Source organism: Felis catus, chromosome C2, assembly GCF_018350175.1.
Source record: "Felis catus isolate Fca126 chromosome C2, F.catus_Fca126_mat1.0, whole genome shotgun sequence".
In the NCBI taxonomy this organism is placed as follows: domain Eukaryota; kingdom Metazoa; phylum Chordata; class Mammalia; order Carnivora; family Felidae; genus Felis; species Felis catus.
In genome coordinates, this window is record NC_058376.1 from 33330855 (window position 1) to 33356788 (window position 25934).

A 25934-nucleotide genomic window follows, 5' to 3' on the forward strand; every position below is an offset into this window, starting at 1 on the left:
TACTAAGAATTGTGATGTAATTGAATTAAAAAAACTTAGATGAAACATTCCAAAATTAAAACAATTATCTCTAGGGGCGCCTGGGTGGCTCAGTCAGTTAAACATCTGACTTCAGCTCAAGTCACAATCTCATGGTTAGTAAGTTTGAGTCCCACGTCAGGCTGTGTGCTGACAGCTCAAAGCCTGGAGCCTGCTTCAGATTCTGTGTTTCCCTCACTCTCTTCCTCTCCCCTGCCCATGTTCTGTTTGTCTGTCTCTCTCAAAAATAAATAAACATTAAACAAATTAATTTTCATTAATGTAAAATTATGAGGATTATTGTACATACTGTCAATCACATAATAATAACCAGTTAATATAAATATATATTTATATAATATACATTGCATAATTGAAAAATTTAATTAATTGGCTAATAAATAAATGGGACTCTGTAGAAATGACCATTGGCCATATTTATGTGTTCATTCCTGCGTTAGAGAAGACTTAGAATTGTTTCTCAAGGAAAAAGTATAGGCTGAAGTAAGATGCCCTAATATTAAGCAATCCTGGATGGCCTATCAATGTTTTTAGGAAGGTATCAACCCCAGCTCCTGGAAGTTGTACAATATGAGTCCGTCCTTAATTGACAACATAGAATGTTGATATACCAAGTGCCTGTCAGAAAAGTATAACCTTTTGATAAATTGCTCTGAGACTCTCTGAATATTTATTGAGAATGGCCCAAAGGAGATACAGTCCATTTTTTTCTGCTGGTAGCCCACATTTAATCAAATCCTGAGAGCAGCATATTTAAACCATATCAAGTTAACTTGTCATTGAATGCCTGCATTGAACTGTACTCTTGTTTTATGTCTACTACATTGACCTTCACTTTGAGATTATAAAGTCTCAACCTGGAAATGCCAGAGAAATATCCACAGGAAAAGTTTCTTATGTCAGCTTGCAGCCTGTCAATGCACAAACAGTTCTAGGGGTGTATTGGGTTCAGTGACCTGAACAAAATGGAAGCAACAGGTGTTGATGTAAAAGTATTTTCTAGGTTTGGCAAAAGCTCGTTGTGAATATAAAGTCTTCTGAACATTATAGAAGGGTCTGAGTAGAATGCAAATATAAACAAAATGGGATCATTGCTTAATAAGAACTTGTATTATAAGCAAGGGGACACAACACATATTAAATACATATAGATGATATATCAATCCATTTTTAATGACAGGGACTTCAATTTTCCTACTGTTTTTTTTTTTCGTAGTTAGCAGGTTTCTTTAGGAATGTGGGTATTGTTTTTACATGTTAAGCACAATATCATACTGAATTGCTCCTGTGTTGCTTGCTGCTTCTCATATTGATGGGGTTTTTATTTATTTGTAACACAGATTCATCAGTGAATCACAGAAGGCTGCCAAGATTATGAGTATAGTATCAATTAACAATTCAGTCTTGGGGCGCCTGGGTGACTCAGTCGGTTAGTGTCCGACTTCGGCTCAGGTCATGATCTCACAGTTTGTGGGTTCGAGCCCCACATCAGGCTCTGTGCTGACAGCTTGGAGCCTGGAGCCTGCTTCAGATTCTGTGTCTCCCTCTCTCTCTCACTGCCCCTTCCCTGCTCACGCTGTTTCTATCTCTCAAAAATAAATAAATGTAAAAATTTTTTTTTAAAAAACAATTCAGTCTTGGGGTGCCTGGGTGGCTCAGTCGGTTAAGCGGCTGACTTTGGCTCAGGTTGTGATCTCACGGTCAGTGAGTTCGAGCCCCGCATCGGGTTCTGTGCTGACAGCTCAGAGCCTGGAGCCTGTTTCAGATTCTGTGTCTCCCTCTCTCTGACCCTTCCCCGTTCATGCTCTGTCTCTCTCTGTCTCAAACATAAATAAACATTAAAAAAAATAAAAAAAAACAATTCAGTCTTATATACAAATAGAAAGTTACGCTTATTTAAAAATATATTCAAAGGACACCAGGCTGGCTCAGTCGGAAGAGCGTGCATCTCCTGATTTCGGGGTTGTGAATTCGAGTCCCTTGTTGGGTGTAGAGATTAAATAATAAATAAATAAATAAATAAATAAATAAATAAACTTAAAAAATATTCAATGTGCACTGGAATTTGAAATAGTTTGCTTTTTTTTTTGCCTTTAATATTTCGAATTGGAGGTCACACTCTTGAAATATTGTTAGCCATGTCCTTGTCAAACAAAATATGTGGCATATCTTATAGGATTTAGAAAGAGCCTTCAAATGTGCAAAAGCAGCCTATCTTGTTGTTAGGATTTCTCAAATTTGTGAAGTTTATATTCTCAGTGTTCTGACATATTGTTAGTTCATGACTTCTGTTTGGTTCCCCCAAAGTAGTCCATAATCTGTGCAGTTTGTGCAAATAGTGATCAATGGTAATCATGCTAGAATTTATAATCGTGAAAAGTTCTTTTGCTAATTTTGTAGCTTTTAAAACAAGACCAGATATCCAACTAGTCTAATTCATTTATATTATATCAATTTTTTCTATCATTTATTTCATCTTCAGGCATTAACCGATACAATGAAATATAATGATCTTAGAGCAGTGAATACTACTAATGAATCTGCTTTTTCTCATTAAAAAATCTTGGCTTTATTTCACGCAAAATTAATTATCATGTTTTACAGAAATAACAAATTTCCCATATTTAAAAAAATCAACAAATAATGTATACTTCACATAATCCAGGCATTACTAAGAACCTTGCGTGTATTAACTTATACGAAAATGATAATGACACTATAGATTTTATCCTCATCATGTGCATTTTACAGATGAAGAAACTGGGAAAAATGGAGGTTAAGTAATTTATTCAAAGATACACATTAGTAAGCTGAAGTGGTACAATTATAACCTGGTACTAAGGTATGAAGCCTAGACCATTTGAATCTAATGTGCCTGCGTTTAACCAACACACCGCTTGGCCATTGAACGCTACTACTAGAAGTTTACTTAGTACATGTAAGTATTTAAGTAAGGGAAACCCTTTCCCTTTATTTTATGATTGAACCGATTTCTATTTTACATATTTTAATTTAAGCCCACTCGCAGAGGCACTGTGACTTTTTTTCTGGGCATAAGAACTAAATTTTTGCCTTTTTGTAATGAATCATCTAATAATAGGCATAAACACATATATTCAATGTCCTCTATCAACTAGTTTATCTTTAACTCATAATTCATAATTGTCCAGGCATTTGTGATAATGACTCATTGAAATCATGGTAATTTTGCATATATCTTCAGAAAATAGCTCCTGCCGTTCATTCCTTCTGAAGAGGCCAAATTTCAGTTTTGTACAGAAAATAAATTATGTTACTTAGTAATAAGTGTTCATTGCTGATTTTTCAATAGTCTGTTGGTAAATGTTTCTGCCTTTATTCTTTAACGATGGTTTAAAAATCTTTCCTTAGAAAGCAAGTTTATATAGAATTTTATTGTGGAACAAATTCTGCTTATTAGAAGACATTCTTGTCATTCAAAATATATACATTCTCAAATATAAGAAAATCTTAAATACAGGCAAGAGATCCTTACCCCTTTTGATATTTACATTCGTTTTTTAGTTCTATCATTAACTTTTCTTTAAGTGTCATGATGAGAGGTGTGGATTAATATAAAAAACACATCATTATAGAAAATTAAAAAGTATACAAAAATTACCAAAGCATAGAATAATCATCAATAGAAGACCAAAAATGGGTTTCTTGTACCACAAGTGATTGAGAACACAAATTGCACAAAACATTTCTCGTGTTTGTGAAAAAATAAAAATTGCCACTCTTACACTGGGATATTTCCCCCAAAACTTTTACAGAGTTTTTATGACATTTATAATTAGGTTGTTAGGATAAATAGGATATGTTAGGCACTGGACATTTGTCCAGTGAAACTTCTCTCATGGTTTAAAAGAAATGATGGGTTTCTGTTGTCCTTATAAATCTCCATTTCCCTAAATTCATCGTGTCTTTATCAGATCCCTCTGAAGTTACGATATAATCATGACAGCAGGACATACCTGTGTTCAGTATTTCAATGTGCAAAACTAAATACAGTGTATACAGAAGTACATTTTGGCATATTGTAAAGAATTTTGTATGTTATTTTTGAAATAAATTAAAAGATAGTATAGTATTTATTTTAATCTCTAATGATACTATCAGACATGTCATTCTTATCACTTTTGTTTGGGATAATTTTATATTTCTTTTCCTTTAATTTTGTCTTATAAATATTTAAAACTTGACTTAGAGCAAAATGTAAACCTGAAGATCAATCATATATCAGGTAAGAAAAAAAATATCACGGTGTAGTACTTTCTACTGTTGCTCTTATAAGATCATGATACTTTGTTACAAATACAAAGAAAACTACTCTGAATTTACAGGCTCATTGTAACAATAAGAATATTTCTGTTTGTGGAACAGAAATTTAGAGGAGACTTTAGGGTTTTATTTGTGGCGCAAGGTTTTATCAAGATTGGTATTTTTTTCTTTTTCTTTTTTTTATTTTTTTAAAGTTTATTTATTTATTTATTTGAGCACATGAGCAGGGGAGGGGCAGAGAGAGAGACAGGGAGAGAATTCCAGGCAGGCTTTGTGCTGTCAGTGAGAAGACCAATGTGAGGTGAGGCTCAACCTCACAAACTGTGAGATCATGACCCCAGCTGAAAATCAAGAGCTGGATGCTTAACTGACTGAGCCACCACCGCCCCAAGATTGGTATTTTTTTCTATCACTCTCTTCTGCCATCTTCAGGATATGATTTTTTCCCCCTCGGACTAGGTTCTTTTACAGTTGCAAGATAACTATAGCAGCCCCCGGGTGCAAATCCACTTAAGAAGGTTTAGAGAAAGAATGAAACTTTTCTACTCCCCCCCCCCCACTAAAGTTGCAGAATCCATTTCTGCTTCATATTGGCCAGAACTGCCTCACATGCTCATGCCTAAGCCAATAACCAGAGAGGGAAATTAGCAATTGATAGCACATCCTGATTGTTATTATTGTTTCTTTGTATCCTTACCAAATTTATATATTGAAACCCTAGTCCTCAATGTGATGATATGTGAAGATGGGGCCTTTGGAAGGTCATAAAGAGGTAGCTCTCGTGATGGAATTAGTGCCCTTATAGGAAGAGACAGGAGAACTTGATTTTTGCTCTAATCTCTGCCATGTGAAGAAACAGGAAGAAAGTAGCTATCTACAAGCTAGGAAGAGAGCTCTCACCAGACACCTGATCTGCCAGCAGCTTGATCATTGACTTTCTGGACTCAACAGCAGTAAGAAATAAGTGTTTGTTGTTTAAGCCACTCAGTCTATAATAATTTTGTTATAACAATTTGAACCAAGTAAGACACTAATACATTTTCTGGTGCTTGGGGTTGGGATTGTCTTTCCAAGTCATCGCCATGAACAAGAGTGCAGATGATTTCTTAAGAATGGAGTCTTCTAAAAAATGGAATTTATGTACAGTAGAGCAGAAAAGTAGAGTCAGTCTGTGTCCTTAAAATTCTGTAAACCATCAAATAGGCCCCGGGCAGCTCACTGAAGAAAGATGTCATATATGAAAAAAAAAAAAAAAAAAACAAAACTGCTGAGTGTTTAATCATTATAATCTCTGTTATTAATAATCCTAATCAATGCATAACTGATAACATGATAAATTTATAAATGCCTATATAAAAATTGTGTTACTTTACCTGAATGTTCATACAGATTCCCTAATAAAGCTTTATATATTAAAAATGTGCTGCTTAGCAACCTTAAATCATTACCAGAATGGCAATGTTTGAAAATTTAGAATACTTCATATCTCAATTAATAAGAATTTTTTGCTGTGTTATAGAATTGGGAATTCTAACCTTTAAAAACTACTGAAATGGATATTAATATTTTCCCTGGTTAATATACTTCTAAAATACACTGAACCATTTCAACATACATATTTATTACTAATTTAAGTAAAGGTAAATTTGCTTTTTCTCTTACAGCTAATGATTTATAGTTCAGATCAGTTTATTGAGTCATTTTTCACACATAAAATCCCTTACATAAAACCTCACCCCTAAATTACTGGACAAATAAAAATTATTCTCTTTGCTTCTCTTTAATGTAACATGTTTCTACACTGATGACTACTGAAAATAAATTCTAACAATATCTAATATTGTAAGAAACAGGTTTTTGTCATTTTAATTTAATTATCATTGTTTTTTCTTGTTTTGGTGAGTGAGAAGTTAGTCAATGAACTGGATGTAATGAAACTTAAGGGTTGTTATTTTAATCCTTCCAAATAAATTCTCTACTCAGACAGCACTATTTAACTTAATATTTTAAAGATCATGACTAATATTGCTTATACTTTGTAGTAATATATTTGGTGAGTATACTATTTCTGTCAATGCTTTCTTTGCTTAAAAGCAGAATTTTTCAACAACAACAAAAAAAAAACAACAACAACAAACCCATAAGTCTATAAAGAATAGTGTGTCACTGGATATCCAGTATCCAGTGATAGAATGCATGCTATTACTATTAGAAGGGACTTTGAAAGAATGGAGACATAATTAATAATTTATATTGGCCTATTACCTGTAATGAATTAATGGGAAATGGGAAGTTTATACACCTCTCAAGTCTTGTAAGGGCTAAGTCATCTTGGTTCATATTCCCTAAGGCCTAAGGTTCATGACACTTGCAAATAGCATTAACTCTTTAATAGGTAAAGTGTAATGTGTCAGCTTCAAAATAAAAACTTGTTACAAAACCTTCAGTGAAAAATCCATTAATTAGATACAAGCATACTTCTCATTACCTTTTACTAGTGAGAAAATGCTTTTCCTATGCCAGGCTCTGGGTACTATATGACCTCTTCTTCATAAAGCCATTACTTTCAGGAACAGGAAACATAAGAGGCTTTTCTAACACACAGAAGAAGACAGAAACTTAGACAAAATGCCAAGACAGAGGAATATATCCCAAATGAATGAACAAGAAAAGGTCACAGCCAGAGATCCAATCGAGACAGATATAAATAATATGCCTGATCCCGAATTTAAAGCAACAATCATAAGGATACTACGTGGGCTTGAGAAAGGCTAGAAGACACCAAGGAGTCCCTTACCACGGAGATAAAAGAGTTAAAAAAAACATAAATGAAAAATACAAGAAGTGAAATTTGAAACAGATTGGATGTAAAGACCACAAGGATGGGTGAGGCAGAGGAACAAATAAGTAATATAGAAGATAGAATAATAGAAAATGAGGAAGCTAAACAAAGAGAGAAAGAATTATGGATCATGAAAATAGACTCAGGGAACTCAGCAAGTCAATTAAATGTAATAACATTCATATCATAGGAGTCCCAGAAGAAGAAGATAGAGAAAAGAGGGCAAAAAGTTTATTTGAATAAATAATAGCTAAAAATTTACCTACTCTGGGGAAGGAAACAGACATACAAATCCAGGAGGTACAGAGAACTCCCATCAAAATCAACAAAAGCAGGTCAACATCAAGACATATTGTAGTTAAATTTGCAAAATATGATGATAAAGAAAAAAATTCTAAAAGTAGCAAGTGAAAAGAAGTCCCTGACTTACAGGGGGAGACCCACAAGGATAGCTGAAAACACCTTTGCTAGATATTTTCCTCCTATAAAATATAAAACAATAGAGTAATATAGTAGATTCCATGAATGATCCTTCTGGTTAATGTATCCTTAAACACTGGGTAATTATTTTTGCTTAAAAATGTATCCTTGAGTTGGAACAAATCAAAGAATCTGGAGGACAGTAACAAAACTGAAATGAAAAAGCCTTGTATGATAAGGTAATATAAAGTCAGCTTTCACTTTAAAGAGTATTTCAAAACTTAATGAATTTCACCTTAATTTTAATGGTTGCATGGGAACAGAGATTAAAGAACTAAAGCCTAGAGCCCACACCATATAGAAAGTATAATATCATAATCTACATAAGCTAAGATCCTCAAATAATCTAACTTAATGCAAGGCTGAATAAGAAATAAGCCTGAAAAGCAGAAATAAATAGTAAATAAAGTCTCCTGTTTTGACATAGACCTTGGGTAAATGAAGAAAAGAAAAACTAAGGAATATTAATTGAAAATAAAGAACAACAAGTCAGCTATTATGTGGATTCATGGCGTAAATTTACAATATTTATATAATCCCAAAACATGTGGATAATTTTATTTAATGGTTGATTTCATGCAACCAGTAGAAGACTATGGGATCCATTTCAGGAGGAAAATAACTTCATATTGAACTTGAATAATTATTCTGGCTAAATTTCCAAGAGACTTCATAGCCAAATTCATACAGCACTCAAACAGGCAATAAGAAAAGTGAATTTGAAGAAACAACAGACATTAGAAACAAACATATGAAAACTTCAGGTATTGTTAATACCAGAGACATAAATTAGTTGGATATATTTAAATGGTTTTAAGAAGTACAAGAGAATGTTGAAAATATCATGAATAATCAGGAAATATGTAAAGTGATTTTAAGAATTTGTAACTTTGAAAAAGAGTCAGAGAGACTTTATACAGATATGAAAAAATACATAAACCAAATTAAAGATTTAGTGGCTTGAGTAAACAACTTATTAGATTCATTTGAATAGAAAGATCAATTAACTGGAATTTAAATTAAAGTGAACTGTTCAAAATGTAATCAAAGTAAAATAAATTTTAAAAAAATATGAAAGAGAGGTAAGGCAACCTGTAGGATAAAGCAAGTTGATTTAACATATATCTAATCAGAGTTACCAAAGGACTTAAAAAATGAGAAGTTTTTAAAAACATTTACAGAAAATATGCTAAAAACCTTTCAGACTTGTTAAGAAAAAAACCCCACAAATTTCACCTTCAGAAAATCCAATGAACCTCAAGATCATAATAAATGAACTGACACCTTAATAAATCTCAAAACATTAAATAAACTCAAAAGAAAAAAAAATCATTAACAAAAGCTAGGATAAGCATGGGTGAGGGGAGGTTGAACACTGTGAGACCAACCCCTACAGTGAGTTGAACAAAATGTGTCATTGGATGGGCCGTTGTACTTGACTGAGTCAGCTCAGCATATCTTGCATACCATTCTCACATGTGGGGAATCTCCCACATTTTGTAAATAATTCCTCGGTGTAGAAATCAGAAAATGCATTGCCATTAACTACAAATAAACAAATATAACACAGGTGCTGGTAGTCAGATGTACTCATGCAGAACTTAAACTTCAAGAAAAAAAATATGTGAAAGAAAGATTTGTGTGGATTTTATGTTTTGCTGAGGGGACAGTGGCGGCTTCATCTGACTCTGGGAAGTAGCAATTGATTTTGGTACCTGGTGCCCAGAATCCACAGCTGATGTAGCTATGACTGATATCCCTATGACTGTAGGGACATTGGCCTTTGTTCTCAGAATCTAGTCCTCTAAGCCAGATTCTAGTCCACCAGAGAGTCTGTGAAACAGAAAATATCATTTAATAAATAAACTTTATAAAGAAACTTACAAGAGTAGTTTTTGATGTTTGCTTCTAAGAGCCCTGTGTATTAACGTATTATAGAAATTGACATTTACCATGATGTCAGCTTTGACACTCAAGAGAATGAGACCTGAGAATAGGTTAACTGGCTTTAATGAATTTAAAAAGCATCAAGTAACCCTCTAGTATTTGAGTATGAGACACTAGGAACCATGGTACACAATGTAGAAATGCTTAATAGATCATTGTCTTTAATCATCTATAATGAATTACAAATTGAGAGTAAGTTCTTGGGAGATGTACTTGTCTCTTGCCAAAAAATATTGTAAAGTTCAAGATGAATACAAGAACTGGCTAATTGGCTCTTGTAAATATATTGAAAAACCTACAGAATGAGCCTTTTGTCAGTCTTAATTTCACAAAAGAAAATGTGATGAGACGTAGCTATTTTCTATGATTGTGCTATGAGGAAACAACCATTTCTTCCAGTCATAAGGCTAGTATAGCTGCAAACCACAAGTAAATAGCAAACTGAAAAGAAGTTTATTCCTTAGACACTGTATCTCTGATGTAATAGGGCATTGTTATTGAAAGAGTGGGACACTGAGAATTGGAAAAGGAACACTTATCAGAATTTAAAGATTGAACTGATACCCATTTTGACCTCTAAGTCTCACTGAGCTTCATTTTCATCACAAGCAGCCTTCCTTCCTTTCCCAGGTTTTTTTCCTGCTATACTAGAAACCCTTGAGACCATTTTGCCAAGGAATAATAATTTCTCCTCATGTTCCTCACCTGAAGCCGGTCGCTGTTCCAAACTATAACAAGAGTTAGATTCCAGCATTTCCACCATGTGAAATACAAAGTTTCAGTATTGTATTCAGTGTCTCAGAGGAGAGACTCTACATGCCAAAGAAGTGCTTTTTTAAAGCAAATTAAATTTCTGAAATATGTATGGATACTGATGATATTAGAGCAAAAAGAAAGGAATATATTTGAGATGAGATAGAATGATGCCAGATGAAATTATGAGAAATTCTGTATGCAATATCTGCATTAAAAAAAATCTGAGTTAAGGCTGTGTTTTATGGTTTGCCTTTCTTTTTTTCCCTGATCATTTATTGTGTTCTTAAATTCCACATATGAGTGAAATCATATGGTATTTTTCTTTCTCTGATTTATTTTGATTACCGTAACAGTCTCTAGCTCCATCCTCATCATTGCAAATGGCAAGATTTCGTTCTTATTTATGGCCGAATAATATTCCATTTTGTGTGTGTGTGTGTGTGTGTGTGTGTGTGTGTGTGTGTGTATGAGAGGTGGTAATAAATATATTTACCACCTCCTCATTATCCATTCATCAGTCAATGGAAATTTATGCTCTTTCGATAATCTGGCTATTGTTGATAATGCTGCTACAAAAATCAGGGTGCATGTATCCCTTCAAATTAGTATTTTTTAACATTTGGGTAAATACCTAGTAGTGCAATTGTTGGATCATAGGGTAGTTCTATTTTTAACTTTTTGGCAAAACTCCATACTGTTTTCCAGACTGGCTGTATCTGTTCGCATTCCCTCCCAAAGCGTAAGATGGTTCCCCTTTCTCCACATCCTCACCAACAACTGTTGGTTTCTATTGTTAATTGTAGTTCATTCTGACAGGTGTGAGGTGGTGGTGTCTCATCATGTTTTTAATTTATATTTCCATAATGATGAGTGATGTTGATCATTTTTTTCATGTGCCTGTTAGCCATCCGTATGTCTTCTTTGGAAAAATTGTCTATTCTTGTTATGTGCCCATTTTTTAACTGAAGTATGTCTCTTTAGGGCATTGAGTTTGATAAGTTTTGCATAGATTTTGGATACTAACCTTTATCAGATATGTCATTTGCAAATATCTTCTCCCATTCTGTAAGTTGTCTTTTAGTTTTGTGGATTGTTTCTGTTGCTGTGCAGAAACTTTTTATCTCGATGAAGTTATGATACTTTTTTTTTTTTTGCTTTTGTTTCCCTTGCCTCAGGAGACATATCTAGTAAGAAGTTGGTATGATTGATTTCAAGACGTTACTGCCTGTGTTCTGCTCTAGGATTTTGATAGTTTCCTGTCTCACATTTAGGTCTTTCATCCATTTGAATTTATTTTTGTATTTGGTATAAGAAAATGGTCCAGTTTCTTTTTTTTTTTTTTTTTTGCATGTTGCTGTCTAGTTTTCCCAACATCATTCGTCTTTTTTCTATTGCATATTCTCTCCTGCTTTGTCGAAGATTAGTTGACCATTTGGTAGTGGTTCATTTCTGGATTTTCTATTATGTTCCATTTAATCTATGTGTCTGTTTTTTGCCAGTATCATACTGTCTTAATCACTATAGCTTTGCAATATAACTTGAACTCTGGAATTGCGATGCTTCCTGTTTTGCTTTCAAGATTGTTTTGCTATACAGGATCTTTGACAGCCTTTCAGGATGAGTTTGGAAGTTTTCCTTCCATTTCTATATTTTGGAACAGTTCCAAAGAATAGGTATTAAAAAAAGAATAGGTATTAACTGTTTTTTAAATGTTTGGTAGAAAACCCCTGGGAAGCCATCTAGCCCTGGACTTTTCTTTGTTGAGAGATTTTTGATTAATGATTTAATATATTTACAGGTTATTGGTCTGTTCAGATTTCTATTTCTTCCTGTTTCAGTTTTTGTAGTTTATATGTTTCTCGGAATTTATCCATTTCTTCTAGATTGCCCAATTTGTTGGCATATAATTTTTCATAATATTTTCCTACAACTGTTTATATTTCTGTGGTGTTGAGTATGTTCTATCCTCTCTCATTCATGATTTCATTTATTTGGTCCTTTCTCTATTCTTTTCGATAGGGATTTATCCATTTTTAAAATTATTTCAAAGAACCAGCTCCTGGTTTCATTGATCTGTTCTATGGTTTGTTTGTTTCTATGTCATTTATTTCTGCTCTAATCTTTATTATTTTTCTGCTTCTGCTTGTTTTAGGCTTAATTTACTGTTCTTTTTATAGCTCCTTTAGGTATAACTTTAGATTGTATATTTGAGATTTTTCTTGCTTCTTGAAGCAGACTTGTATTGTTATATGTTTCCCTCTTTTGAATGCTTTTGCTACATCCCAAAGATTTTGAACCATTGTGTTTTCATTTCCATATATTTTTAAACTTCCTCTATAATTTCCTGGTTGATCTATTCATCCTTTAGTAAGATGTTCTTCAACCTCCATGTATTTGTGATCTTTCCACATTTTTTCTTGTAATTGACTTCAAGTTTCATAGCTTTTTGATCCGAAAATACGCATGGTATCATCTTGATCTTTTTGTAGTTGTTGAAGGCTGATTTGTGACCTGGTATGTGATCTATTCTGGAGAATATTCCGTGTGCACTCTGGAAGAGTATGTATTCTGCTGCTTTGGATGAAATGCTCTAAATATATCTATTAAGTCCATCAGGTCCAGTGTGTCATTCAAAGCCATTGATTGCTTGTTGATTTTCTGCTTAGATGATCTGTTTATTGCTGTAAGTGGGGTGTTAAAATCCCTTACCATTATTGTATTCTTATCAATTAGTTTCTTTATTTTTTTTTTATTAATTGTTTTAAATTCCGGGTGCTCTCAAGTTGGGGGCATAAATATTTATAATTGTTCTATCTTGTTGAATAGACCCATTTATTAAGATGTAATACCCCTCTTCATCTCTTGTACAGTCTTTGGCTTAAAATCTAGTATTTTTTTTCTGATGTAAGTATTGCTATTGTGGCTTCTTTTGACATCCCTGTGCATGGTAAGTATTTCTCCATCTCATTTTCAATCTATAGGTGTCTTTGATTTTTGGGGTTTTTTTAATGCTTATTTATTGTTGAGAGAGAGAGAGTGTGTGTGAGAGCGAGCAGGGAAGGGGTAGAGAGAGAGGGAGACACAGAATGTGAAGCAGGCTTCAGGCTCCAAGCTGTCAACACAGAGCCTGACACGGGGCTCAAACTCATGATCCATGAGATCATGACTTGAGCTGAACTTGGATGCTTAACCAACTGAGTCACCCAGGGTCCCCTAGGTGTGTTTAGGTTTAAAATTAGTCTCTTGTAGGCAGCATGTAGATGGGTGTTTGTGTTTTGGTTTGTTTAATTTTGTTTTGGTTATATCCAACTTAACACCTTATGTCTTTTGATTGGATAATTTAGTTCAGTTACATTCAGAGTAATTATTGATAGATATGAATTCAGTGCCATTTTATTACTTGTTTTGTCATTTTTTTCTGGAGATTTTCTCTGATCCTTTCTAGTCTTTGTCAATTTGGTCTTTCTTTCCCACTCAAAGAGTCCCCTTTAATATTTTTTGAAAGGCTGCTTTAGTGGTCATAAACTCCTTTAGTTTTTCTTTGTCTGGGAAACTCTTTGTCTCTCCTATTCTGACTGATAGCTTTGCTGAATCTCAAGTATTCTTGGCTGCATATTTTTCCCATTCAGCACATTGAATATATCATGCCACTCCCTTCTAGGCTGCTGAGTTATTTTGAACTGAGGTGTGGGGGAGGAAAATGTCACCAGTTGGCTCTTTTGTGTCCATGGAAGCAATGCCACCTCTTCCAGATGTGGTTCAAGAAGGGGGAACTGTCTCTCCTTATAGGAGATCTTCAGATCACTCCATCTGCTCCCGGACTTCTGATCTCTTTTTTCCACAGGAGCACTTCAGCACCTCAGGGTTCCACACCAGCCACATCACAGACCTCTAAAACTATAGTCTTTAAGCTCCACTGGTTGTAAAAACTCACAAAAGCAGCCTCTCTCATTTTCCAGTCAATATCTTTGGGAAGTGTTTTCCTTGTGTGATTCCCTGTATGCCTCCCCCATCCTCACTCCTCTGTCCCTCACCTCTCTCTGTGACCAGGGCTCCCTCCGCTTTGCAGCACTCATAATCTGTTTCTCCCCCAAATCACCTCTCTGCACCTTCTACCTTCCATGATGTGGCCTCTTCTCTTCCTCTAATTGTGCAGTTTGTTCTGTCAGTCTTCAGATAGATTTCTTGGGTGTTCAAAATGATTTTATATTTATCTAGCTGTGTTCTAAGGATGAGGCAAGCCTAGGATCCTCCTACTACTCCACCATCTTAGATTCTTCATGGGCCCAGATTTTAATCATAAAAAACATATCAGAATCCTCAGGACCAAAATATACTAGATGCTACTAAAGTTTTACTTGATGTGTAAAATTTAAAAAAAATTACATCTGCAGAAAATAGACTTGACTGAGCCTCAAAGTATACACTAAGGATCCTCATATAATTCTTGAGTCTATGCCATCATATGACAGAACCAAGGCCCTTTGATTAAAGGAAAACTTTGAGAAAAGACTCTCTGATAAAACCTAAGATTGTGTCATAAATGTTTTCTTACATTTTTTTTTCCCAAGGGACATGTACTTATTACCATAGTGACTATATTGGGGAAATGGTAGTAACCATACATTATAATAATCATATTGATCAGTTTAGCCTCTAACCCTCAGTGATCCCAATGCATGCTCAAAAATGTGCAAAAATAAAGTGTGACCATGTGTCATGGTATCAGATTTTAGGATTATACCTAATATCAATAATAGAGACTTCCGTTCACTGAGATTGATCTTGCTTCTGCCAATGCTAAAGTCCCAATCTGCCAGGAGTTCAACACTCAGTCCTTATAGGTTACCATATTCATGGGGGACCAGCCAAACACTGGGTAGCAGGTTGAGAATATTGTAGTATCCTTAAATCACTGAGAGGCAGAAATTTTATGTCTTTTAAATTATGTTCTTGGGGTTCCTGGGTGGCTCAGTCAGTTAAGCGTCTGATTTCAGCTCAGGACATGATCTCAAGGCTCATGGGTTCAAGCCCCACATCAGGCTCCATGCTGACAGCGTTGAGCCTGCTTGGGATTCCCTCTCTCCCTCTTTTTTGGCACCCCCTACCCTGCTCACACACTGTGTATGTCTCTCTCAAAATAAATAAACATAAAAAAATAAATTGTATTCTGGGTTTTATTTGACTTTCTTGAGTAGATGTCTCTGTCACTAAAACTATCTGTGAGGTTCCAAATAGCCTCATCATCATTACTCCTATACAACATTGCTTCTGAGCATGTACAGCAAAAGGATTAAGGCAATTAATTTATTAATTAATTAAGGCAACTTAACCTAAAAGCATTTTTGGTATTATTATCTAACTCATTCACGAGAATAATAAGACCTTTTAAAACCTTTACTTGGTGAAGTCCCAGATGCTAGCTTGCAGAGCTGGATTTCTGTCTAACTGAATGTGTTCCGTGTTTTGAACTGGAAACAGATGCACTGTCGTGTCACAAAGAGCCAAACACACAGGTTTGGGAAGTAAGAATGTGGAAAATGAAGTGGCATTTTTTTACTACAAAGTTTGATAGTTCATTTCCAAATTTATTTGTTTCTTGTTTTCATGACTTAAATTTTGACAGCTTAGAGAAGGAGGAGTCTTTGATCTATTGCCTGTGAGCCAAACTTGGTGCACCACCCGCTTTGTAAATTTATTGGAAAATCTCCAAATCTATTTGTCTATATGTTGTCTATGGCTGCATTTGTGCAATAACAGTAGAGTTGAGTAGTTGTAAAAAAATACCATATGGCCTACCAATATTTACTATCTGCTCCTTTACAGAAAGAGTTTGCCTACCTCTCATTTAGATTTCATTAGTATCTAAGAAGGGAATGTATCAAAAGTGCTTGCCAGGTTATGCAACAATGGCCCAATTGAAATAAAACCTGAATATCTTCCATTTTGGGGTTCAGATACCACTGCTTAAACTGGTAAAATGAGCAGTTCCAGTGTTGAATTAGGTATTTATACCTCTTGTAAAGTCAAATATGATGCTACATAATGAAGGAAGAGAGAGTATGCTTGGAACTAAATAATGAAAGTGTTTATAAACCCCTATGTGAAGGACTGGCATGAACTTACATCCTTCAGGAATGAAGGTTTGGATGGACCTATTAAATAACAAACTTCAATCAGCTAAGGTGCAGGCTGTGAAGAGAGGGAATATAGACAGGACAGTGGAGGAAGAAGGCATAGATATCAATTATACTCTTGTGATCAGTTATAAAGCTAAGGACTGAATTGTCTACTCATATATTTTCCTTACAGTATCATATATTTATATATACATCTTAAATAATTTTCCTGTCCCTCAGTCTCTTTCTGCAACTATTTTAGATCCTTTAATGGTATACATTTTAAAACTTGCATATAGAATAATGTAAAGATAAAACTAGGGTGGAAGGAGAGGAAACACGGGTATACCTCAGAAATTTAGAGAAATAAAAAGCAAAACTTGGTTTTGAATCAGAATAGGCTGAGGGTTTGTGTTGCCCCACTTTTGAGAAGTGAGTGATCAAGACCACTCCATTGCATAAATTTTCATGGGATACTTCATATTTTATTACATATAAGTTTTACCACACAGAAGAAAAAGTGACTAGAGCACACTGTTCAAGTCATGCTAAGTGTGATGGTCTAGAAAAAGATCCAGATATTTTATTTTCATATTTATAAGTGATTTTATAACATGAAAGGGAGAAGCATCTTTTGTTGTTGTTGTTGATCTGGTTCTTATTACTGTTTATGAATTTTTTTAAATGTTTTATTTTATTTTAGAGAGAGAGAGACACACACACAGAGCAAGTGGGGGAGGGGCAGATATATAGAGAGACACAGAATCCGAAGCAGGCTCCAGGCTCCAAGCTGTCAGCACAGAGCCCAAGGCGGGGCTCGAACCAACGAACTGTGACATCTTGACCTGAGCCAAAGTCAGACCCTTAACCGACTGGGCCACCCAGGTGCCCCTAGCCATTTAACATGGAAGAAGGGTGTGCAAGGTTGCTGGACTCTGGTGGACATTTGTTTTGATTGGGGTCCCCTCATATCTCTTGAATATTCTTCATTATGAAGGATGACTCTACCCTGATTACAAACTAGTGTTGTTATTCTTTGTCAACATCCACTGAAGATAGGACACAAGCAGACAATTTAGGCACTGAGATACACCCAAGAGAAGTTTTGATTCAGAGCAGAGCAATGTACAAAAACAGGGGACACATGGAATCCATGTTTTGTAGGTGACAAGGACAATAGTGGCTGAAGTTTTGCACTGAGCTCTGGTGTCGGTGGGTTTTAGGCAGCCTGAAAACATGGTTGAGCAATGTCATTAGGTTCATATCTGTCAAGCCTCATGACCTCTGTCCTCAGGGACAGTTTTGAATTGTCTAATATTTTCTTAAAATCTTTCTTCCTAAACCAGATAGGGTGGAGTGTGTTTTTGGCATGTAAGGATCCTGAGTGAAACGATGCCTTTACTTATAGTATTTGTGTGGTGAGCATTAGTGAGCTTAGCAGCACAGTTGTAGAGTAACAGATTATTTTATACATTATTTCTATTATACATGTAATTATATTGGCACTATTTATAAATAAATTCTATATATTTGGAAGGAAAATGTGATAAATATTTTGATCCGTTTCAATAGAATTATTATGTTTTGTCAATCACTAAACATCTTATCTATCTGTAATTTCATATAACTACCATCACTAATGGCACATTATTTCACTCAGATTAGAAATAGGGAGTGAATAAGTGAAGCAGAAAATTGATCAGAAAGAGATCAACTGTTGTCAGATTAATTTCACTGGAAAAATTCATCTCATTCATTTTACTTTTGACGATTTGCATTCTTTTAGTTAAATTCTACCATTTACACTTTTTAATGAGAGAATTTCTGGTAAAAGATTATCAGCCATCTTGTAGATAGTATTTTATTTATATTTATTTCATGCACATTAGTCTAGCATTCCAATTTCCTGTGCTTATTCCAATTGTTATTTTTTGAATTTGATTTATAAACTACATTTCAAAACTTGTAAACATGGATACATAATATTTGTGGCAGTTTTCCAAATTAATTAACTAATTAACACACCATATGTGATAATCTACCAATATATGTATCAATGAAATAGCATTTGTTTGTGTGTGTGTGTGTGTGTGTGTGTGTGTGTGTGTGTGTGTGCGCGCGCATGCGTTGAGGAGAAGGAACAATCAGGAAGATACCAAACAAATACCAGTCTCTTTCTTTATACTTAAAATTTCAGGATATCTGTAAAACTGCATGGTGAAGGATAAGAGTATTAAAAACTACACTATGCCTTTGGCATCTTTAATTTGATGCCTCTCTAGATCATTATTGAGAGCAAATATAGCAAATTTAAGTTAGCATATTCTCTATATTTTATACAACTGTAATGTTATTCATATGATTTTATAATTAAATATGTTGTAATAACAAGATAGTAAGCCAAAGATATAATCCAATTAGCATTAGCAGAAAAACGGTTTCAGTTTAGAAAAAAAAGATCATTTCAATATATTCTTATTCAGGGTTATGGAAATTCAATTTTGGTTAATACCGTAAAATATGTCAGCTTAATTTCTTCTCAATTTTAATGAAATTATACTCTTTTTAAAGATAGTAGGATTTGTGGCTATCAGCTTCAAACCCTTTAGGACAAAGTAGTTTTCAAATATATAAATGAAATGTAAGAGGTTGTAGTTTCATTTCATTAAAGGTAGGCATTCAGATTAATAAAACATTTCTTCTACTATCTAGTATGCATATTTCTATGAGTATGCAATAACCAGTATATTATAAAAAATAGAAATTCATGAAAAGATCAGCATCATAAAACTGTAATGAAAATAAATGATAACTCACCACTGCTCTCCTAATGGAAACAGAAAATAAACAAACTTGAAATGCTAAGAGGGCATGAAAGCCCTTCAGTTCTACTACCCAGCCTGCCAATAAAATGAGATTCAGTCAAGGAAGACAGGCAAACTGCTGTTTCCCAAATATATGCCTCCCTCATCAATATATTACATTGTATGCCTGCAATTTTCAAACAACAAACAAGAAAATCAAAAGAACAAAAAGAACTGATATAGCATACTTTCTAAGGTATGATGCAAACCCAATCCTTCAGACATATACTTTTGAGGATAAGAAGTTTATTAGAGTCATCGATATATTAATGCATCTCTTGTTCAAGAGAAGAAAAATTGGAGGACATTGTGTTATTTAGTTCAATCTGTAACAGAGACACACAGTGTTTTGTATTTCAGACTATATTACACCATTTATATAAAAGGACAGATGATAATAAAAATATAAGGTTTTCAGATTTGAAAGATTGCTTTCCAGAAGAAAACATTAAGTTTATGAAGTTCGAATGTCTCAAGATGAAATAGAGACATTTATACATGTCATAAAAACAATGGTTGTAAGATATAGAGCAGGATAATTAAATATTCTGTTCTTCCTAAAGTATCTAATACAGTTCTTCTGTACAATTTTAACGTTTCCTTCTTGCACTTATATAAAATCTTTCCATCTTTCTAGTATTCCTGGCGTTCCCAAACTGCTTTAAAAAAAAAAAAAGCTTGTAGTTTCTCAATTACATAGATTTTCATGTCCTAAAATTAAATCAGAAAGTACAGGACCTGAGGAAGGCATGCCAAGGATAAATTCCTTTCCCGGATTGTACTTTTTAAACCATGTCTAAAGCTTTTGTCCAACCCAAGGTCACAAAGGTTTTCTGATATGATCTTTTCTAATTAATAAGTTTACTTTTAAAAATTCAATATATTATCCATTTTGTTTTAATATTATATAAAATGTGGTATAAAGCACAAGTTTCTTTTCTTGTGTATGAAGTCTAAATTTTCATTTGTTGAAAGACTGCCAGGAAAAGAAAAATACTGCCAGGTATCACCTATACATGGGTTTAAAAAACAAAAAAGTCAAAGAAACACAGAGTAAAATGTGGTTGTTAGGGGCTGGGTGTAGGGGAATTAGAAAGAGGTTGGTAAAAGGGCATACACTTTCAGCTACAAGATGAGTGAGGTTTGAGGATCGGTTAATTAAACATGGTGAGTATAGTTGATAACACTGTAATCCATATTGAAATGTACTAAGTGGGTAGAATTTTAATGTTCTCACCAGAAAGAAAGAAAGAAAGAAAGAAAGAAAGAAAGAAAGGGAAAGGAAGGAAGGAAGGAAGGAAGGAAGGAAGGAAGGAAGGAAGGAAGGAACAAGGAAGGAATGAAGGGAGGTAAATACATGAGGTGATGGATGTGTAAATTAGCTACATGGGAGGCATGTTTGCACAATGTTCACATATATCAAAGCACCACGATGTGCACTTTAAATATCTTATGATTTTATATGTAAGTTAAACCTCAATACAGCTGAAATAAAAAAAGATTAAAAAGCTTAGAAAAAGAAAAAAGAGACTCTCCCTTCTCCATTGAATTGATTTTGAACTTTTGTCAAAAATCAAATGACTATACATAGGCGTATTCTCAGACAATACTTTATGTGTCATTTAGTACATGTTCTATGCATCTATTCTTTTGTCAATACTACAGTTTAGATAGTTGTAGCTTTATGGAAAGTGTTAAAATCGAATATTATAGAAAGTGTTAAAATAGAATAGTGTGAGTCCTTTATGCTCTTAGTTTTCAAAATGATTTTGGCCATTTTATTTCATTCCATTTATGTGTAAACTTTAGAGTCAGCTTTTCTATGTCTGAACAAAATTACTGCTTGAATTTTAATTAGAATTATTCTCTATTTCACATCAACTTAGAAAGAGTTTTCACTTTAACTATGTTAACTTTTCTGGTGCATGAGCATAGAATATCTGTATAATTATTTAGGTGTTCTTTGATTTCTTGTATCCATGATTTTTGATTTTACACACTTGTCCTACATATGTTTTCTGGATTTATTCCTATGTATTTTATTTAAAGGAGTTATTACAAATAGTTTTTTTTTTAATTTTAGTTTCCAATTGTTGATTGTTACATTAAAATGTGATTGGTTGTTGGTTTTGAATTCATATCCGATGACCTTGGTAGCCTCACTTATTAGTTCTAGAGATTTATTTGTAGATTCTTTGGAATATCTATGAAAATAACCAGTTCATCTGTGATTAGGGACATTTCAATTTTCACTCCCTTTCGAATCTGCATTTTTCTTGCATCACCATTACTATTATTATTATTATTATTGCACTGGCTGTGATTTCCAAAACAATATTGAATAAAAGTGGTGAGATTAGCTGTTCTCACTGTGTTCCCAGACCTACTGGAAAGCATTTAGTCTTTCACTAATAAGTATAATGTTATCAGTGGTATTTTGTAGCTGCCCCCTTGTCAATTTAAGGACAGTTTTTTTAAATTCCCAATATGATAATTTTTATATGAATGCACGTTGAGCTTTGTTAAATGTTTTTACTGTACCAGTTAATATGATCATGTGGCTTTCCTTCTTTACAGTGTTAATATGAAGATTACATTGATTCATTCTGAAAACTTCTTGCATTTTCAGGATAAATGCTACTTGGTTGTTACGTATGATGATTTTTATATATTTATAAATTATACGTTTATCATATATAATTTATTAGATATATATATGCATATATTGCTGGATTTCATATACTGATGTATTATAGCAGAACTTTCTGGTGTCTTTGCTAATGTATCAGAGTGATGCAGGACTGCTTATATGTATTATATGTATTGTTAACTATTCCCTCCTCTTTAAGTTCGTGAAGTTTGTGAAGTATTTGTATTATTGCTTCCTTAATTGTTGGGTAACATTACCCAGTGAAGCAAATGTGCTTAAGTTATTTTTCTGATAAGGTTTAACTATTGATTTAATTTAATTCACGTAGTGCTCCTCAGATTATATTTCCTCTTGAATGATATTTGCCAGGTTATGGGTTGTTTTTGACAAAGAATGTTTATTTCATAATTTACCAAATTTTGTTCATAGCATCATTTGTAGTAATCTCTTATCATTTTTAGGTCTAGGTCCCTCTTCCTTTCCTGGTATTGGTAATGATGGTAGTATTTTTATAAGAGAAAACAAATGACATAGTAAGAGTAAACAGTGGTTATATTCTACCTTTAATAAGTTTAAAATTTTGACACCTTCAAATGATTCTCTGTGGACTTTCATATTTTAATTGAGAATATTATCTCTCATAAGGGCTGAAGTAAATTCAGGAAATTTTTACCACATGGTGGTCATTTGGGATATAACTTTTTTCGCTATTAAAATGTATATATATTTCAGCCCCCAAATTTTCACACATTTTTCTCCATTCAAAATATCTTACTTTGAAAATACTTCATAAAAAAAGGTTATTATTCTTAAATATTTGGCCAAATTTAGATTTTGCAAAATTGCAGCTCTTTTCAACTTAATTCTATTTGCATTCTAGGAGCATCTTCAACTGATTATTCTCAAAAGTCTAGACTTTTGAGATATTATTAAAGAAATGAAAATTAAATCTCAGGCTTTATTTAAATATTTTTTTCATATTTTCCCTGTCATTTTGTTGGGAAAAATGCATTTTCCTGTCTTCAATGTATATTTTCAATAACTAAAAGTGAACTTTAAAAATGAAGATTATTGGTGCTTCATTTATTGAACATTTTGAAAGCTATTAAATAATTTTGAATAAAATACAGCAAAATTTAGATGACAGTTACAAAAATATCAAAATCATTTCTGAACACTTAGTTTGAATTGCATTAATTTTTAAAGTTTTAAACATTTAAAAAATCTGATTAGTGGTGGGCATTTTAGTCAAAATAAGAATTTCTACAAATGACTTGTAATTTAATTCCTTTGAATAAGTATCTAACATGCACGTATATGAAGACATATATCTTAATTTTTATGAATTCTGTCAGCTGCTTATCTTGGGTTAGCAGAATATCTCAGCCTGTTCAGATGCAATTATGAATAATGTATGTACCACAACCATGTCTAAATGCATTTCTGCTCCATAGTGTTCTAAATTTAGTAAGTACATTGTGCTGTGCAACAATGCCGGTCTCCATCCAAATTTGTAGTCATGTTAACAGCACAAAAACAAATAATTTTTTGTCCTCAACATTGAACTTTCAACTTAGTTTATAAAGCATTCATAGGAATATCTGATGTTTCACCTTCAACAGAATAAGCTTCCAAAATCTAAACACTGACTTCATGAATTGAATTTAAAAAAGGTATGTTAATGGGATTCATGTAACTGATTTTCTATTTGAAACACATAATATAAAATTGTCACTCCATCTTATGAAGCTGAAAAATTCACAATTTTCACTTTTCGTAAGTGCCAAATTTGGAGAAAGTCTAGAGATGGGTCACATTAGTTTAGAAAAATAGCTATTTTGTTCAAAAGAAAAAGTCGTGTTTCACAAATAATATGTAAATAAAGTTCTGTAGATGCGTGTGCCACATTTTGGGTTTCAGGCAAACATTTTCCTAAATAGTTACTAATGTTTGAATAAGTACTGCAGTTTATTTCGCAGATTTAGGTCATGTGGTTTGCATATGATTTTAGACATCAACGGATACCTAATAGCCAATGGTCAATGTCAACAAACATTCTGTGCAAATGACATGTCTACTTTCACCATTTTGGGAAAAGAAAATGTAGTTCTTGATTTTTTTGTTAAGCAGAAACTTCATTGATAGATTATGTTCATTGCTCCTAAAGACTTGACTGAAAAACCAAAAAGTGTCGTCAAAGAATTGAATTGATAAATAATTATAGAATCAAGCCATAAAACAAATGACAAAGCTATTATAGTAAAAGAGCTCATACTATTTTTGGTATGCTGCAAGGCAGAACTGTTTGGACTCTTTTTCCACCCAGATATTTCACATAGATCTAATTTATAATTTCTCAAGGACGATAGGTCTGCTAGGTCACAGCATACCTGGCTGATACACCAAATGCCCTACTGTGGGATATTGCAGGATTGAATATTCCCATTACTTACCCCCAGATTCACAGGGGTTCGTGGTCCCAAGCACTGGTGTCTGAGCACACTTCATTTCGCCACTAAGCTCAGCACAGGGGAAGTCTAGCAAACCCACTTCTGCTGTGTTTGAGGAAGGAGGAAAATCCCCTTCCCCGTACTTCTCCACCATTTTAACTCTCTAATCCCAATTATTTTATTTATACTTAATCCATTTTCTTTACTTGCTTAAAAAAATACACACTGCATGGAGATTGTGAAAATAAAACTTTATATAATCTTGTAAAATACTAAAGTGACTAAAGCAGGAAGATTTTCTAGCATTTAGACTAAGAAACAGTGGAGAATTCCCAGGACAAAGAAGTTTGGGCTTGTTCCGTCTAGAAGCTGTTGGTGTGACTTGTCATGCAATTCTGCCCACAGCCACACATACACTGTCACTGGGCCTTAGTTGTTGGCTTGTGCTCCGTGTCCGGCCTGTGATCATAACTGGCCCTTCTGTTCCTGACACCAAGACCCATTAACTTGCCTCACCCCCTTGAGCCAGACCAGGCTGCCCCCCTGGAACCGATCAGGAGGAAAAACAAATAAACTCCCGGACTCCCAAGGTTGTGAGATACGATAAGAGAAACAGAAAACCCAGCTTGCTGGGGACTGCACTTGGGCAAACTTAGTTAAGAACCATCAATCACTCACGAGTAGTATAGACATTGCTCTGGCAGGAATAGCTAGCCAGTTGGAAGTCTCACCTGAGGGCAGGACGCTCTGCCCAGGACGCTACAGGACTCCTACCAGGCTCTTTACCAGGGGACTTCCCCAGCCGGAAGGTTGGCTATTGTGAGTCCCTGATTTGATAGATTAACCCTTCTTCGTTCTTCTCTCTACTTCTTACATTCCCTTTCCCTTACAATCAATAAAACTTTCCTCCTCCAAACTGAAAGTGCAGCTATCTTGAATTGCTATTATTCAGAACAGGGGATCAGGTAGTAAATTAGTGAGGAAGATTTGTTCTTGGCCCTAAATTTCCTATCCTTGTCAGTAATGATGCCTTCTACCCTCCCGGTATAGGGACCATGTTTTCATGAGAGATTGACTTCCTCCTTTCAGGACAGAGGGAGATCAGAGTATCGTTCGGCACTGGCTGTTTCTCAAGTAACCTTAATTCAAAATAATCAATATGCCAAAATAATCAATATGCCAAAGTGGTATATTTTGGGGAGGCATATTCTGCTACTCCTCAACTACTACAGTATATCAAAGACATTATCGTATATGGCTTAATTTCATTGCACCATCTGATGATTTTGTCAAATGAGATAATCTAACTGTCCTATTAACTTCATTGGTCTCATTCCTTAAATAATTAAAGAGTAATCACTATCAGTAACAATAATTTCCATAATTACATCATAAAATGTTTTTCTTATTCATTTTTATGAAGTGAATAATATATTCACAATAACATGTAATTATACAGAATTGATAATAACAATTTGTTCAATG

General features: G+C 33.9%; 1 pseudogene; it reads right to left on the reverse strand.

The window, feature by feature from the left end:
- LOC123380050 overlaps window positions 1–24603 on the reverse strand; it is a 44478-nt pseudogene extending 19875 nt beyond the window's left edge.
- Window positions 24604–25934: the final 1331 nt, after the last annotated feature.